The following is a 14,242-nucleotide window of genomic DNA, read 5'->3' as shown; positions in this document are numbered from 1 at the left end:
AGCTTAAGTATAGTGAGTTTCTCTCCAGTTCCCTGGGTTCTGAAATCACTCTGCTTAAATGCAAAAGAGCTGAAATATGCTGAGGAAATGAGGGTGTTAAGTCTGTCTTCTTGCATGGCCCTTTCAGATGTATTTTGAAGTCAGAAACAGAAGGCAAAGTCTTGCTCTTCCCTCAACGGGAGCAAGCTGAAAGATGATTGCAGCAAGAGCAAAAGAAAAGCATTAGGAGCAGTTACTACAGCATCTCAAAAATACAAGTGAGGATAAAGAAAGGTTTTGAATATGTTTCTACATCCAAATAGACAAATCTTGATTATTTTTTTTCTGTATAAATGAGTGGACAATTTATTAGTCAGGTGGGCAGAGTCATTCTGAGAATGATGTCTTTGCTAAGGAGCAGTGCTTACCTACGAAGTGCTATGTGATCACCAAGTTCTGTCCCCATAAAAACTTAGGTAGGTTCCTAAAAGCTGTTGTTGCTGATTAGAGTTGGTATAATTTTTAATAAGTAGTAAGAGAATAAATTATGACCAGTGAAGGGCTTTTCCTTAACAGGGTTAGGATCCCAAGGAGGACAGCGGTAGTGAATTGGATAATTCTGCTTAGTTCTGCATTGGAGTGAGACACAGGAACTTTGGGTCAGCTTCTTAATTCCTAATAAGCTCTTCTAGAGGCAATCAGGAGAACCAAGGAAGTGGGCCAAGAGTAATACAAACTACTCCATGTCTCCTTTGCGTATTAGTATACTCAAAACAGAAACCAACTGTGCAGTACAGAAGTGCAGATAAAGAAATATGGTTTTGTTTTCATTTGTCACACTGAAGGAAGAAGATAATTGGAGTATGACACTGCAGGGGCAGCAAAAGATAAGTACTATGTTGATTACTGTCTAGTGTGGGAAGACATGGTGAAGTATGGAAACTTCACTAGCTAGCAGTGGATTAAGGAACTGTATTAATGCTAGTAAACGCTGATGTGCTGTTCACCTCTATGTTAAATACACAATTTGAAAGGAATTGGGAATGTAGCATTGAGTGTTTAACAGATAGTAGCTGATTACTTTTGCATGACACAGGAAGCCTAGCTGGGAATAGCAGCTGTCTAAAACCTGTAATCTTACCACTTTTTCCCAGATAAGAGGACAGAGTTGATAAATTAATTGATTTTGATGGCAGGAGCTTGTTGCTAGACGTTAAAGCAAGCTGTCACAGCTAAAGTTCATGTAAAATGATACCAAGTGGAGCCAAACATTCTTTGTTTTCTATTTTTCTTTTTTAAGGTTCTGTTGTCCCTTCAGCTTTCAGTTTTAAATACTGCATCTCTGATAACAAGGAAGATGACAAACCTAACCAGTATGGTCTGAATTTTCCTTGAGGGAAATGGGTGGAGCTGTCGCAATGCTATGCCATATGGTGAAGGAACACCCAGGGTGGCATCTCAACTGCATTTGGAACAAAACCTGTCTTTCAGTTTTGTTTTCACTTACTAGTTCCCTATTAGCCTACTTACTGTAAGTATGGCTGTTCATAAAATCCATAAACAGTCTCTTTCAGTGCACAACAGAACTAGTACTGCATGAAGCACAGCAACTGAGAAAGCTTTCTTGCACCCAACAGAACAAGGTTTTTGGATTTTTTTTTAATGGCAAAGAAAATACACTTTTTTATGCAAGAAAGTTGGTCTGTGATTCTATCAACTGTACAAAGTGCTCAGAGTGGAATGAACACAGAAAAAGGTCAGGTCTAAGTCCAAATGTAGCCAGAATGTCCCTGAACCCTAGAATAAACTAATTTTCTGTGAGACGGTATATATCACTAATACAGCTTTCAATTTCTTGGTATTTCCACTGAAATGGGAAGATAAAGGAACTTCCCTGTTGTCTAGGATAAGACATTCATAATTCCAGGTAGATACAACTACTTTTACCTGAACAGAACAGCCCTGCGTTTACCTGTGATAGTAAAAAATTGCCAAGAGCCAGCAATAAACAATAAGAACCCCCAAATCCTCCATATATGTATAATCTCCTAGCTCCATCCTAAAACAATAAAATACCATAATGGCCTGAGTGCATTCAAGTAGTTGTCTGTGTGATAGCTAATGTGTAACTATGGTTTTGTTCCGCTGTGATCCTTGTGTAGCAAACAGTGCAGTTCAAGATACCCAAAGCACTCTGGATTTGTCAGTTTTGAACCAGCAGGATCCAGCTCTAAGCAATGATCTTAGAGCTCTCTACTCTGCTTTCTGCATTGCTCCAGATCCCAGACAGCTCACACTTCAGATAAATTACTGGGATCTGTAGTGGCAAAAGAAGTGTACAGTGAGTGACATGGTTTTGCAAGCAAGTCCTGCACTGATGGTGAGCCTGAACTCGTCATTCCTGCTGGATGTGAGCTAACGCTGTGAAGCGTCTTCATACTGTGTTTCCCAGCATGTTCTATAATGTATTTGGGCTTTCTTTTCCTGCTAGTGTTAATGCCTTGTGTGTTCCAGGCACCTTTCCCACCATCTTGGAAGACAGAATTGACTGAACCCAAGAGAAAAAGCACATTAGTTTAAAAATTAGATACACCGTTATATTTATTGCAAAATACTATTTCCTAATGCAAACTTGTTTGAAGATAGAAAAACATGAAAAGTTGTCAAAATACTGTGTTATGTGGGAAAGCTATTCTTCACTGAAAAAAGTTAAGATGAAAACTTAATGTAGGTAAAAATCTCTAGGAACACACTTACAGAACTGAACAAGTGTTTTCCATAGAGGAGCATTACAGAAGTCCATTCACAAGTTTGCTGCGGACAAGAGAGTGCCTACTGGCAGCAGTTAACCCACTAGGTATATGGCAAGTGCCCATGTGTTCTTTTTGCCTATGAAAATACACTAATTGATTAATGATAATTTAAAACATAATTGTAAGTTGCCTTTTATCACAGAGAATAAGCATGTGGAGGATCAATCTGTAGCATGAATATTACTATAATTCCCATTCTTTTTATAAATAGCTCTAAGAAACACTTAGATTTTAATGGGTGGAAAACACGGAAGAAAAGGGCTTTGACATGAGGAACTACAGAATTGCCAAGGAGCATATTTGATGAGTATCTTTTCTTCTTATCAGCCAAAACATTCCACACAGATGGCCAGCATAATCATTCCCATTTTTCAAACAGAGACACTGAGGCACAAGAAAGAACCAACTTGCCTAAAACTGCTCAGTATGGTGGATGGAAGTGGTGACAAAGCTCCTTGGTAAATCTCACCACAGCATCTATCCTTTCTGCGGCTGATGTGAAGATTTTTCTCAGCTGGCACCGGCATCATCGACCCTGCAACCAGCGCCACAACAGCCGTGCTGCCGTGGAGAATGAGGCTTCTCAGGGCGTCCATCTTGTTTCACCTCGGGTGAGCTGTGGCAGGGAGGGAGGGAAAAGGGGCGTGAGGAAGGCTGGGAGGGTGGCTGGTGACTGACACAAGGCTTAAGGGAAGGCTTTGCCAGCATGTATGGCGGTCTGGGCAGCAGCTGTGCTGGCTTTCTGTGCCTTGGCCCGATTTTGTAGCTGAAACAGGCAGGTTGAGAACAAATGAATGCAAGACACTGAGGGGAGAGAGGCTAGTGGGAAAGCAACAGGGGATGGGGGAGCGCAAGCTGAATCCCTGCTCAGTGGCCGACTGTGGAAACATCAAAGCCCTAAAGCTGGATATAGGGCAGCTCCACAGTAGGTATGTGTTTTAGGTGAGCTTAAATTTCACTGCTCTGCCCTCAACACTAGGCTTGACAAAATATAGTAATGTCAGTACTAAGCTGAGATGGTAAACTGCAGGTAGCCCAATGTACTGAACAGTCTATGATGTGAGGGGTGTCAGAGAGGTCAAGATTGTACTTTTGTTTTTAAATAACTGCTAAAAGATACAATCAAATGTGTTTCCTGTTAGGCTATGATTTAATAGTGTAAATGCTGTAGCTATCTGTAGTAAAGGAGGTGGGATTCAGTCTTTTTACCTCAGTATATAGCAAGGCTTCTGTTCATATGAATTGACTTGTCACATCTGATGGGAGAGATTTTTGGGGTTTGCTTTTCTTGTCCTGAATGATTGAGCTATGCCTGAAAAATGTTAAGTATTATATTCTTATGCCAAAATAAATATTCATGCTTGGACTTAATCAGGAATAGATGAATCACTTCAAAGTCACACAATTACTTAATCAAGCAAAGACACAATCCCAGTGTGATTTATGGGCTTTGTTTGTCCTCAGTTTTAAAGGGAAATGACTTTTCTCTTTGCACTTAGTCTGATATTAGCTATAAGCTCACTTAAACTGCCTGGAGTCTGCATGCATGTGCAAACATGCTCCTTGAAGAACTTGTCTTCTTTCACTTATGTGTATCCTGGTTGCATACATGTTCAGTTTTTAGGTGCTGGTGTGAGAATATATGTATGTTGTAATGTTTATTTCTTTCTCTAAAGTATGTTTCTGAAGTATGCTTTGTGCTATTCAACCTTTGGTAGCTGAAAAACCCAACTAGAAGCAGTGTTTTGAGTGGAAAATAACAGGGACCATCCCTTATGATGCAGCATTCTCCTCTCCCTCCCTTTAACGTCTGTCTCCAGGATAAAGTCCTGAGGCTTTGACTTTGATTCCTGGTGTGAGGATGAGTACAAGATTTTAGTGATAAATTCAACAGTTTACTCTTAAAAGGAGTTTCTTCTCTAAGTTTTAAGATAGGCATTATGTAACGTAAATAATTTTATTCTGGTTGTACACAAGCAAAGCTACAAGTGAGTTCTAGTATTCCGAGCTAGTGCTGCTGGTTTTCCTTTTTCTTTCAGAGCCATATTAGGGTAGTTTGTGTTTTGGAAGAGCATTTCTGAACTGCCTTTTGCAAAGCAGAGAAAGTGCCTGAGAAAGTTCCATGAAAAACAGTGAATCATACAGTGTCTTTCTAATACTGACAGTGTTTCCTTCTGTTTTGTAAGCTTGCAGGCTGTGCTTGATATGAACGCCTTTCTTGCTGGAATTTTTTGTAGCTGTATCCAATGCTATTTTTAGATCTGGGCCTGATTTATGTTCTGGATGGCTCTGTTTTATTGGGAAACTTGTGGCTCTGCTATAATTCTTGTATAGGACCTGCATTTCATAAATACAGTTTAAAATAATAATTACTTTGCAGATTCAAAGACTACCTAATCTGCTGTGTGAAGTGGTATAAACTATGGTAGGGTGTTCTGTATTTGGAGGAGTCTGATTACAAAACTAGGTGTGTCTCTGATATGTCCAGTTTCTCTCTTTTATCACAGAATGTAAACCCAAGGGCCTTACAGAGTGCAACTAATCATGTTCAAAGTATTTTTAGTGCCCCTGGCTACTAATGTGTATACTCAATTTTGTACATATATGTTGGTATGTAATTCTATGCATACAGTGGAAATATTGTAAGGCTCAAGTAAAAAGAATAGGTAACTGATGAATTTTAAACAACAGATGGATTTTAGATATGTACGTTTTTCACCTGTGGGCATATGCATTTATGTTTAGAATGTGGTTCCATTGCACTGTTGAAACTGCAGCTGTGTATGACAAACCATGTTTTGCTGTCTGCCTTATGACTAGATAAATTCTGTAAGGTTGAATTATATTATTTTAAATGGCTAATTCAAAGGAAGCATTTTTTAAGATCAAACTGGTTTTGAATACATTGGTTCCCCTTGAGTACAGTTGTAACTGTTCCAGGAATGATATTTTTAATGTACACTAGAGAACTAAAATATTACATATTTTTAATAAAAAAACTCTGGTCTAAAGAAATCATCATTCTGCTGAAATATACCAATTAAGTTTTATTTTCTCATTATTTGTCACTAAGTATAGGAATCATTGTGATTCAAATCCAAAGTCACGTATGATTTTTCTCCCTGGCTGTTGAATGAGCATATAATATTCGAAGTATTGAGTCTTATATTATGAATTTTAAGAGAAAACTTTGCTGGGCAAAACATTATTCAGAGGCTATTAGTGAAAAATAAAAGGCTGACTTGCATGTATTTTGGTATTGAAACACACGCACACACCCTTTTTAAAACAAATGTTAAAGATTAATCCAAATTGTGAACGTTTCAGTTCTTTAATTTTATGTAATGATTTTGATGATCACAAAGCAGTAAAACAGCTTCTGGAAAGAAATACCAGTAGTGACATTCTTGTAACAGTAGAGGGAGCCACTTGTTAACGCTTCAGTTTAAAAGTAAACAGTTGCATGCTTGGCCTCCAAAGAAAATGTGGAATGCTACGGGATGATGTATGGACATAATAAGTTTTTGCACAGTTACCCTGTCTTAGTGCAGAAGTTCACGTGTATTTCTTTTTGTATCGTTTTAGACTTTTATTGGTATTCTTGCTGCTGTATGTTAGGTTTCATTTGCTTCTTGGCTTAGGGACTGTACTTTTCTTCTGTTTGCTAATAGTTTAGGTTTGAGATGAAAATGAAATTGGTAATAATATATTTATCTTTGATATGAGTTCTTTTAATTGAAAATTGCAACTAATAATCTGCTGTTTGGACAGTTCCGATTCCCAAAAGTTAAGATATCAGTGCATGAGAAATTGTATTTAAAAAAAAAAAAAAAAAAAAAAAAGGAAATTCAAAGGGATTACATTAAAAATCAGAGATGATATCGCAGACACTCACATAACAGGACAAAAGCAGAGCTGGCTGTCTACTTTTTCCAAAACCTGGTGGGCAGTAAAGTAGAATCCAAAGGCAGAGACAGGAAGGGCCCAGCCTTTTCACTGAGACAGTGACCTACAAGCACAAAGGATTAAATGGTACTGAAGCCAGTCTGAGTCTGCCTCCTTTATGTGAGGAGCATTACTGCACCTTGAATCCAAATGAATCCAAGTCAATTGTGCAAAGACGGAAGAAAACTGGGAATATCTAAAAGGCAGAGCATGAAGGTCTGGCAATATTTTCTGAGAGGAGGAGCAGATACACTGTGGTTTATAAATACTTTTCTGTGGGAGATATTTGCAGCAGAGGGCCCTGAATTAAAAAGAGCACATCAGAGTCCTTTGGCAGATCTCCTACTGGCAGAACACCAAGAATATGGATAAGGACATTCTTGACATTCTGAAGTGAAGGGGCATTAAAATAGTAATATTTGACATTCACTGGAAGCAAAATAATGTTTTCTGTTGCATTTGTAGCTACCCAAGGATTCTTTACATTAGGGAAATAGAATTTGTTATATTTTAACTTTTAAACAATTTTTTATTGTCTTGGCACGCGTGTCTATCAGTTGCTAGCGCCTAATTAAAGAGAAATTTCCAAGGCTGAATGTAACTTAGTGTGAAACATGTAACATCAACACTCAGCTTCACAATGTTCAAACTTGTTTCCTTTCCAGAGCTGAGCCAGAAACTGGCTTTTGAGCAAATGAAGAAGATCGCACCAAAATTTAAATGGTTTAAGACAATGGTAGGGTGATCATGAAATTAGTTTGCAGAGTCTCTACTGATCCAGTGTGTATGCACAGTTATTTTTGTTTTAAATCGTTCAATACATTAATTTTGACTAAAACTAATTTAGGGCTCTGATTCATAAGCGGTATACATTGCAGCGGCCTAAAATGTTACCGGTGTTACTTGCAGGAGGTTCACTTCAGCTACCCTTGCTACTGCAGGACTTCTGTGTGTTGGTTTCTCTGTTGTCACAGCTGGCATATTGGTTTAAACTGCTGTAGGTCATGAGTCAGAGCCCTCAGTTCTCTGCTGTCAACAAAAATGCAGAGAAGATAAAGATATAGTAGCTAGATGGTTATCCTTTGTTTTATAGCATCCATCAAAGCCCTACTTTATAAACGGAAATCAAATTAAGCTTTCCAGTATTACAGCAGCTATGAGTCTTCCAAATTATGATGGATTGAAATAATTCATGCAAAAACCCAGGATATCTCATCTATCCCATCTGGTGGGTTTAGTCTCAGGGCCTTTCAGGGACATTATTCAAATGTTTCTGGTAGGAGGTGAATGTAATTGCTGCTTGAGGAGCTATTTGGGAGGGGAGGTTATGATTTCTTTTAATGTGATATTTAATTATATAGAAATAATAGAGCAGCTTAAATAAGTTTGTAATGTTCCTGTGAAAATGTTATGGCCCTTCATTTCTTTCCTCACTGATAGGCTCTTGCTTGTCTTTTGTTTTTATCATAATGCACTAACGGTGAGTGATACATAGTAAGAAGGATGTAATGGGAGTCTGCCTTAAATTGTGTGTATATGTTCATAAGCCTCTAGGTAGGAGGAGAAGTAGAGAGTTAACAGAGTTGCCAATGGTTAGTCAGTGCTGTAGTTGTAGAGACAGAAATAGAATGTAGTTCTTTTTTCTCATCTAAAGTATGTGACACCTTCTTGTTACTAGGACCACTATTTAGTTGTGGTGGTTATGGACTAAATACTAGTGATGAAAGCATGTATTCTCTATCTCCTATAAAATAAAGGGTAGGTGTATTTTGAAAAAGTTTTGTTAAGATAGTATCTCCTAATGCTGTAGACATACAGCATACACAAGATACACAAGCATACACTCATACACAAGATTAATTCAGCTAAATTGAAGAAGTCAAACTGTTGGGCAAGGAGATACCTTGTTTGGTATCAAAACAAACAGTAGAGGTTGTGTGCTGTTATATCCAGAAATGTCTTTCCAGTCCAAAGGATGACACAATAAAGTGAATAGTTCTATAATCTGCTGTAAAACTCTTTTTTAAAAGAGTATGAAAATTTGAGGTTATGAAGGTTTCTTTCCAGTTTCTTACTGGGTGAAACAAGCATGAAGTCTGTCTATTAGACACTTGTTGAAGAGTATCTTGTGGTTAGTGAATGCAGACATGGAGCAGAAGGTCTGATCAGATATCAGTGTGTAGAAGGGTGGGAAATATGGTAAGCAGTGTTTGGCAAAAGTCTCTGAAACACACTGAGCGGGTCTATGGAGCAAGTTCTATTCCACAAGTAAAAATTTACCAGTATATTTGAAAACTGTGTTTATATTTCAGAATAGATTGTGTGAGTTGTAACAACTCTGTAATTGTGGAAGAATCTGGGTATTGAATCATATCCTGTTGTACAATACAAGTTTAACAGGCTTAGAATTTTGCACTTTCTAATATTTGATATGAGTTAACTGCCTTTCTGAGGATTATCTGTTCTACTAATTGATTTGACACTGTGCTACTGAACAATATTGGAAATAGGTGCACATTTTCTGTTGTGCATATTTCAGAAGAAAAAAAAATGGCACATATACTGTGTGGTTGCTATGTTATGCAGCTATTGGCTTTAGAGTGTGTGAAGGTCTATATCAGAACCTATCATTATGCAGTTCTTCAAGGCAACATTTGCAATCCCTGCACTTGCAGAAAGGTAAAGCTGCTTCTAAAACTTTCCTGCTAAGACAGAAAAAAGAGCAGGAAGGATTTCATCATGTCTTAACAGAGTTGTGAGGGAGAAAATAGATCATGCACTGGGATGGGTTGCAGTCTTATCTGTGTTCTCCCTTCAACCAGGTTATTTCCTGAAGCTTTCTGCAGGCATTATATTGAAGACATCTGTGATACCCTGCTCACCCTTGGCCCTAAATTAAGGCCATGCACTGACAAGGTAATTTAGCTCACAGGTGAACAGAATATATGCTGGGATGATTGGTAACTGGTGTTATGGAAATACCTGACAGATCCAGCTGAATTAAGGTTCTGCTATGCCATATGACCTGCCGATTCAGAGTAAAAGGTAGGCCAGGTCATGAAGACTCTGTATTCTGAATTGAAAATTTAGAGAAGTGGGAGGGTGATGCAGATGTATGAAGAGTTTGATGGGTGGTTTTCTATATAAGGTTTGGGGTTTTTTCCTCTAATTTCCTAGTTATTTTGTAGTTTTGACTGCTGCTTTTTATTGGTTTCTTGTTTTAGCAGTCTATGTAAGCTATTGCTTTGGTGTAAGCCTATGATATTTTGTATTTGATTCTAATGCATTGATGAGTGATTGGGGGGAAGAAACAAAACCAGTCATGGAAAGCCAGAATTTTGAGCTTGAAAAACATATGACCAGCTCTTAATTTATAGGGACAATTTTTAATGTGATATTTTTGTATGCCTGTGCAAGTCCATTTTCATGTTGGCTTTAGTCATCTTGCTGCGTCTTAAATAGTAAGGTATATCAATGTTTTAGTGAAAAAAAATTATGTAGATATTTATGGTTTATTTATAAATAAGCTAGCAGGTGGTTGGATAGACCACCTGGTGTTGGTTCTATTATTTTGGAACCACCAGGCTCTATTATTTTGGTTTGATCCCCCATGAGAACTCTGTTTCAGAGTAGAATTAATTTACAAGTAAAAGTAACCACTGAAAATCTTGCTATGATTCTTATTGGTATCTTTAGGTGCCTAAATACCATTTGAACTAGTTAGATGTAATATTTCTCTCCAAGCTAGATATAACCTATCAGCTCTGATATAAATTAGCACGCTTACTTGAATGATATATTGCCTGTGTATGTTTTTCCCAAAGACTTAAGTAGACTACCATCAAGGAGCCCTAAAACTGTTCACTTATCAAAATGTGGTGCTGTGAACTGCAATGATGAGTGAACTGTTAAACAATTTACAAAAGCTCTTTGTAGGTAGAAATCCGTCTAAACGTTCTGCAGAACAAAATATTTACAGACTAATGATAATTCTTGAGATATACAGAGGTTTCTTCACCTGTAAACTCTAGAGAATTATTACTGAGAAGTACACATTATTACTTCCATTGATAGAGAAATTAAAGTGCAAAAAAGTCAAGGGTTTTGCAGAAAGAGGTCTGCTTAGGCAGTTTGGAGAATCTGTAGTTTGAATTGGTAATAAAGAAAATAATAGGGAAAAATCTTGTAAAGAAATACAGTTTGTACTGTTGGGGCTGTTATCTTCACAATATTTCCAAAATCTTGAAAGAAAAAAAGTAAATGTCGTATTTGCATCACTATATATAACATATATGCTTATATATATAGTTGCTGCCTGTTAATATATAGACACTTTCTGAGTAATGGTAATACATTATGAGTTTTCTTTCCCTGATGTGATTTGGTGTTTAATATAATAAACCTGTTAAATAATTTTTAAGATGGAATATTATGTGCATTTGAGAAAATCAAACCAGCTGAACTCAATTTTCTTATGCTTCTCTTTTCTGCTTTTCAGTAGGGATGATATTAATCTAGCTACCAGTCATGATTTTTTGGGTTTTTTTTCCAGTTTGTTTTTTAAATCTAAAATAATGTTGTGGACAATGTGAAGATATAAACAAATAATTCCTTACTGGCAACTCATCCAGTTGTAATAGACAGTGCTCCAGGAGTTTCAGCTTCTCTCTCTCTCTTTTTTTTTTTTTTTCTTTATAACAGGGAAAGTGTTGTTCCAGAAGGTACTCAGTAGCTTTACAGGGGCTTAGGGGTCTTAAGATACAGAAAGGAGCTCTACAGAATATGCAGAAGTGTATAGGTACGTAAATACCCCTGAAAGACTGCAGTGCTTCAGGTACTTTAGAAAGTGTGGCTGTAGCACTTAAGCACGTACATTTTTGAAAAGCCCATCTTTTGTGTTCATATAGTATCATCAAAATGTGACAACCTCAGGAAAGGAAAATCAGGAACAGATTTGCAGTGGGAGGTACATGTGCTTTAGGTCCCATGCCATTAGCACTATCTGGAGCAGTATGTCATATGCCACAGGAATGCACAACTGCAGACGCATTGCTGTGCAGCATTTCCATGTAAACTACCCCAGATGTGGCTACAGGTTGTTGCAAGATCCACTGTACTCTGAGAGGGGAAAAATAGGACTGATTTCACAGCAATGAAACTGTGGACTTGCTAAACTTCGTGGATGTAGTTCCAGTTCTGATCATTGTTAAACTTTCTTTCATGAAGATGGTAGGGATAAATGAAGATGGAGGCAAAAATGTGAAGCAGGTTGTACTATAGTAGCTGCACAGGAACAAGCAGTCTGAATTTTGAAGTACGTGGGGAATGCTGCACTGCTTTCATAGCAATTGTTGGTGCAGGCCAACGTTTGCATTGTTTGGTGCTCAAACAAATGAATTCATAAGAAAGTTATGAGTCCTAAGATACTGAGCATCAGGACTAGTAGTTGTCACTTGCTGGCACTAAAGGTAGTGAGTTCAGTATCCTGTTGCAGAGACCAACATTGAAATGCTTTCATAGAAGCTTCAGTGTACTTCAAAGTGTCTGGTTTTGTCTAAACCTGGCACAGGATGATTCTCTTCCAAAGCAGAAAGAGCATTTCCAGTATGAAGTATGCCATAGAGCCGTTCTGAATGTCTTTGGCACATTAAATGTACTGATGCTTTGATCTTAGGTTAATAATGAAATCAGAGCCCTCTTGGCCTGAAAGAGCTTCTTGACAAACTCCTTATCTCCCTCATGAGCTTTTGTTTTGCTGGTGTTTTCCAGGCCCTTAGGTCATACTAACCATAACTCCTTTTGCAACTGCTGTTGAATACAAACGTAAGCATAAACGTTTACTTGAAACTTTGATACATAGGCTTTTTTTTTTTTTTAATAAGCTGTTGTGGTTTTAAAACACAAAACTAGCAAGCAACAGAATATTTGCATAAAGTTGAAGCAACAATCATGGTGATTTGGTGTGACTGACAATGTCGTTAATCTGCCTAGCCTGGCAGTTGAGAGGTAAGCTTCTTACAAGTGTTTGTCTCCTTAGGAATTCCCCTCTGCTTAACCAGTGATAAAGAGATGATGGTCCGTTTAACCATAAAGGCTTCTCTACCAGCTGCCTCTATTTTTTAGTGCTGATTCTATTACACAAAAATAATTTATAGTACAATGGCATATCTGATTACAGAAGTGTTTTGTGATATTTTCTGTTTCTTGTGAATTGTTTAATATGAAGCAATCATGCAGAAATGCTTGGATATGTGAAGTTAGTGAGGCATTTAATTAAGTTGCAAGAGCCAATGCACTTGCAAATAGAATATTGAACATACCACTTATTTCATTCATAAAATAAAATTGGTTGTGGATTCGAAGAAGAAAAGACTTGCAGACTTAGCATGTCCTTCTAAATTGTAGAGGCATCATAACTGGTCTACAGTTTGGGTTTAATTTGGAAGTGCCCTAATTTGTGTTTTTATTTTAACTAGTTTAATAAAGCAAATCCTTTTAGTATTTCTACTCCTAATTCTGCTTTACCTGGACCAAAAAAAAACCCCAAAACAACCCCTTCCTTTCTCTATGTAATGGAAGTCTGTAATACTTTAAAAAAACAAAACAAAATGTTTTGAGTGGTGTGGGTTATTTTTTTTGGTGGGGGAGGGGGTGGTGTCTTGTTTTTTGGTGGGAGGTACATTTTGGAGGGGGTAGGTCTGGGTTTTTTGGGAGGGTTGGTTTTTTGGTTTGGAGGGGGTGAGAGAGAGAGAAGGGGGCTGAGTTATTCCTATGGCCTACAAAGGTGCCATGTGCGGGTTTTCAGTTCATGCAAACTAGGTTAATCTGGGACTGTCACAAAGGGAATATGGTTTTGGAAGAAGCATATGGTCTGGAAGAGGGCATTCATTGTAGTGCTGCAGAACCTTCCCAGCTGGTTTATCTATGGGGTAAACTTAAGAGTTCACTGGGGAAGACTCTATGTATAGCCAAGGAGCAAGTATAAGGTTTCATTATTTGAGCCAGGATGCTCAGCTCCTGTTGTAATCTATTTAGTAGAACTGTTTTCTCTCAAAAAAAATAGGTCAAAAGTTAAAGAAAACCTTGGCTACAAAGGCAGTCTTTTGAAGTAATCCACATGACAGTGAAATTGCTATTTGGGAAGCTTATAGCCTTGTGAATTTCATTAAAAATGTCTATTAAATACTCTGAAATTTTACTTTAATATCATAGATCTGCTGCCCAGTCCTGCTGCTCTTATTCAGCTGACCTTAATAAGACTACATGCTTGTTTGGATCTTTTTTAAGTTTGGAAAAATTTTCTTGATGGCTGAACTTTTTCCAGTAAATGTATTATTGGAGAGGCTGATGATGTTTATGATGATTCTGTACGTTAGTTCTATTTGGCCCACTGTTTGTCTACTCAATGGTAAACATAAGGTCTTGAATAAGAACACCAAAAAAAAAAATAATTTCATTTATAGAATCAAGGCATCCATCTAAAGATCCATGGTTGTTCACTGCTT

The sequence above is a fragment of the Strix aluco genome, chromosome 14 (assembly GCF_031877795.1).
Source record: "Strix aluco isolate bStrAlu1 chromosome 14, bStrAlu1.hap1, whole genome shotgun sequence".
NCBI classification, from domain to species: Eukaryota; Metazoa; Chordata; class Aves; order Strigiformes; family Strigidae; genus Strix; species Strix aluco.
This window is presented reverse-complemented; position numbering follows the sequence as displayed.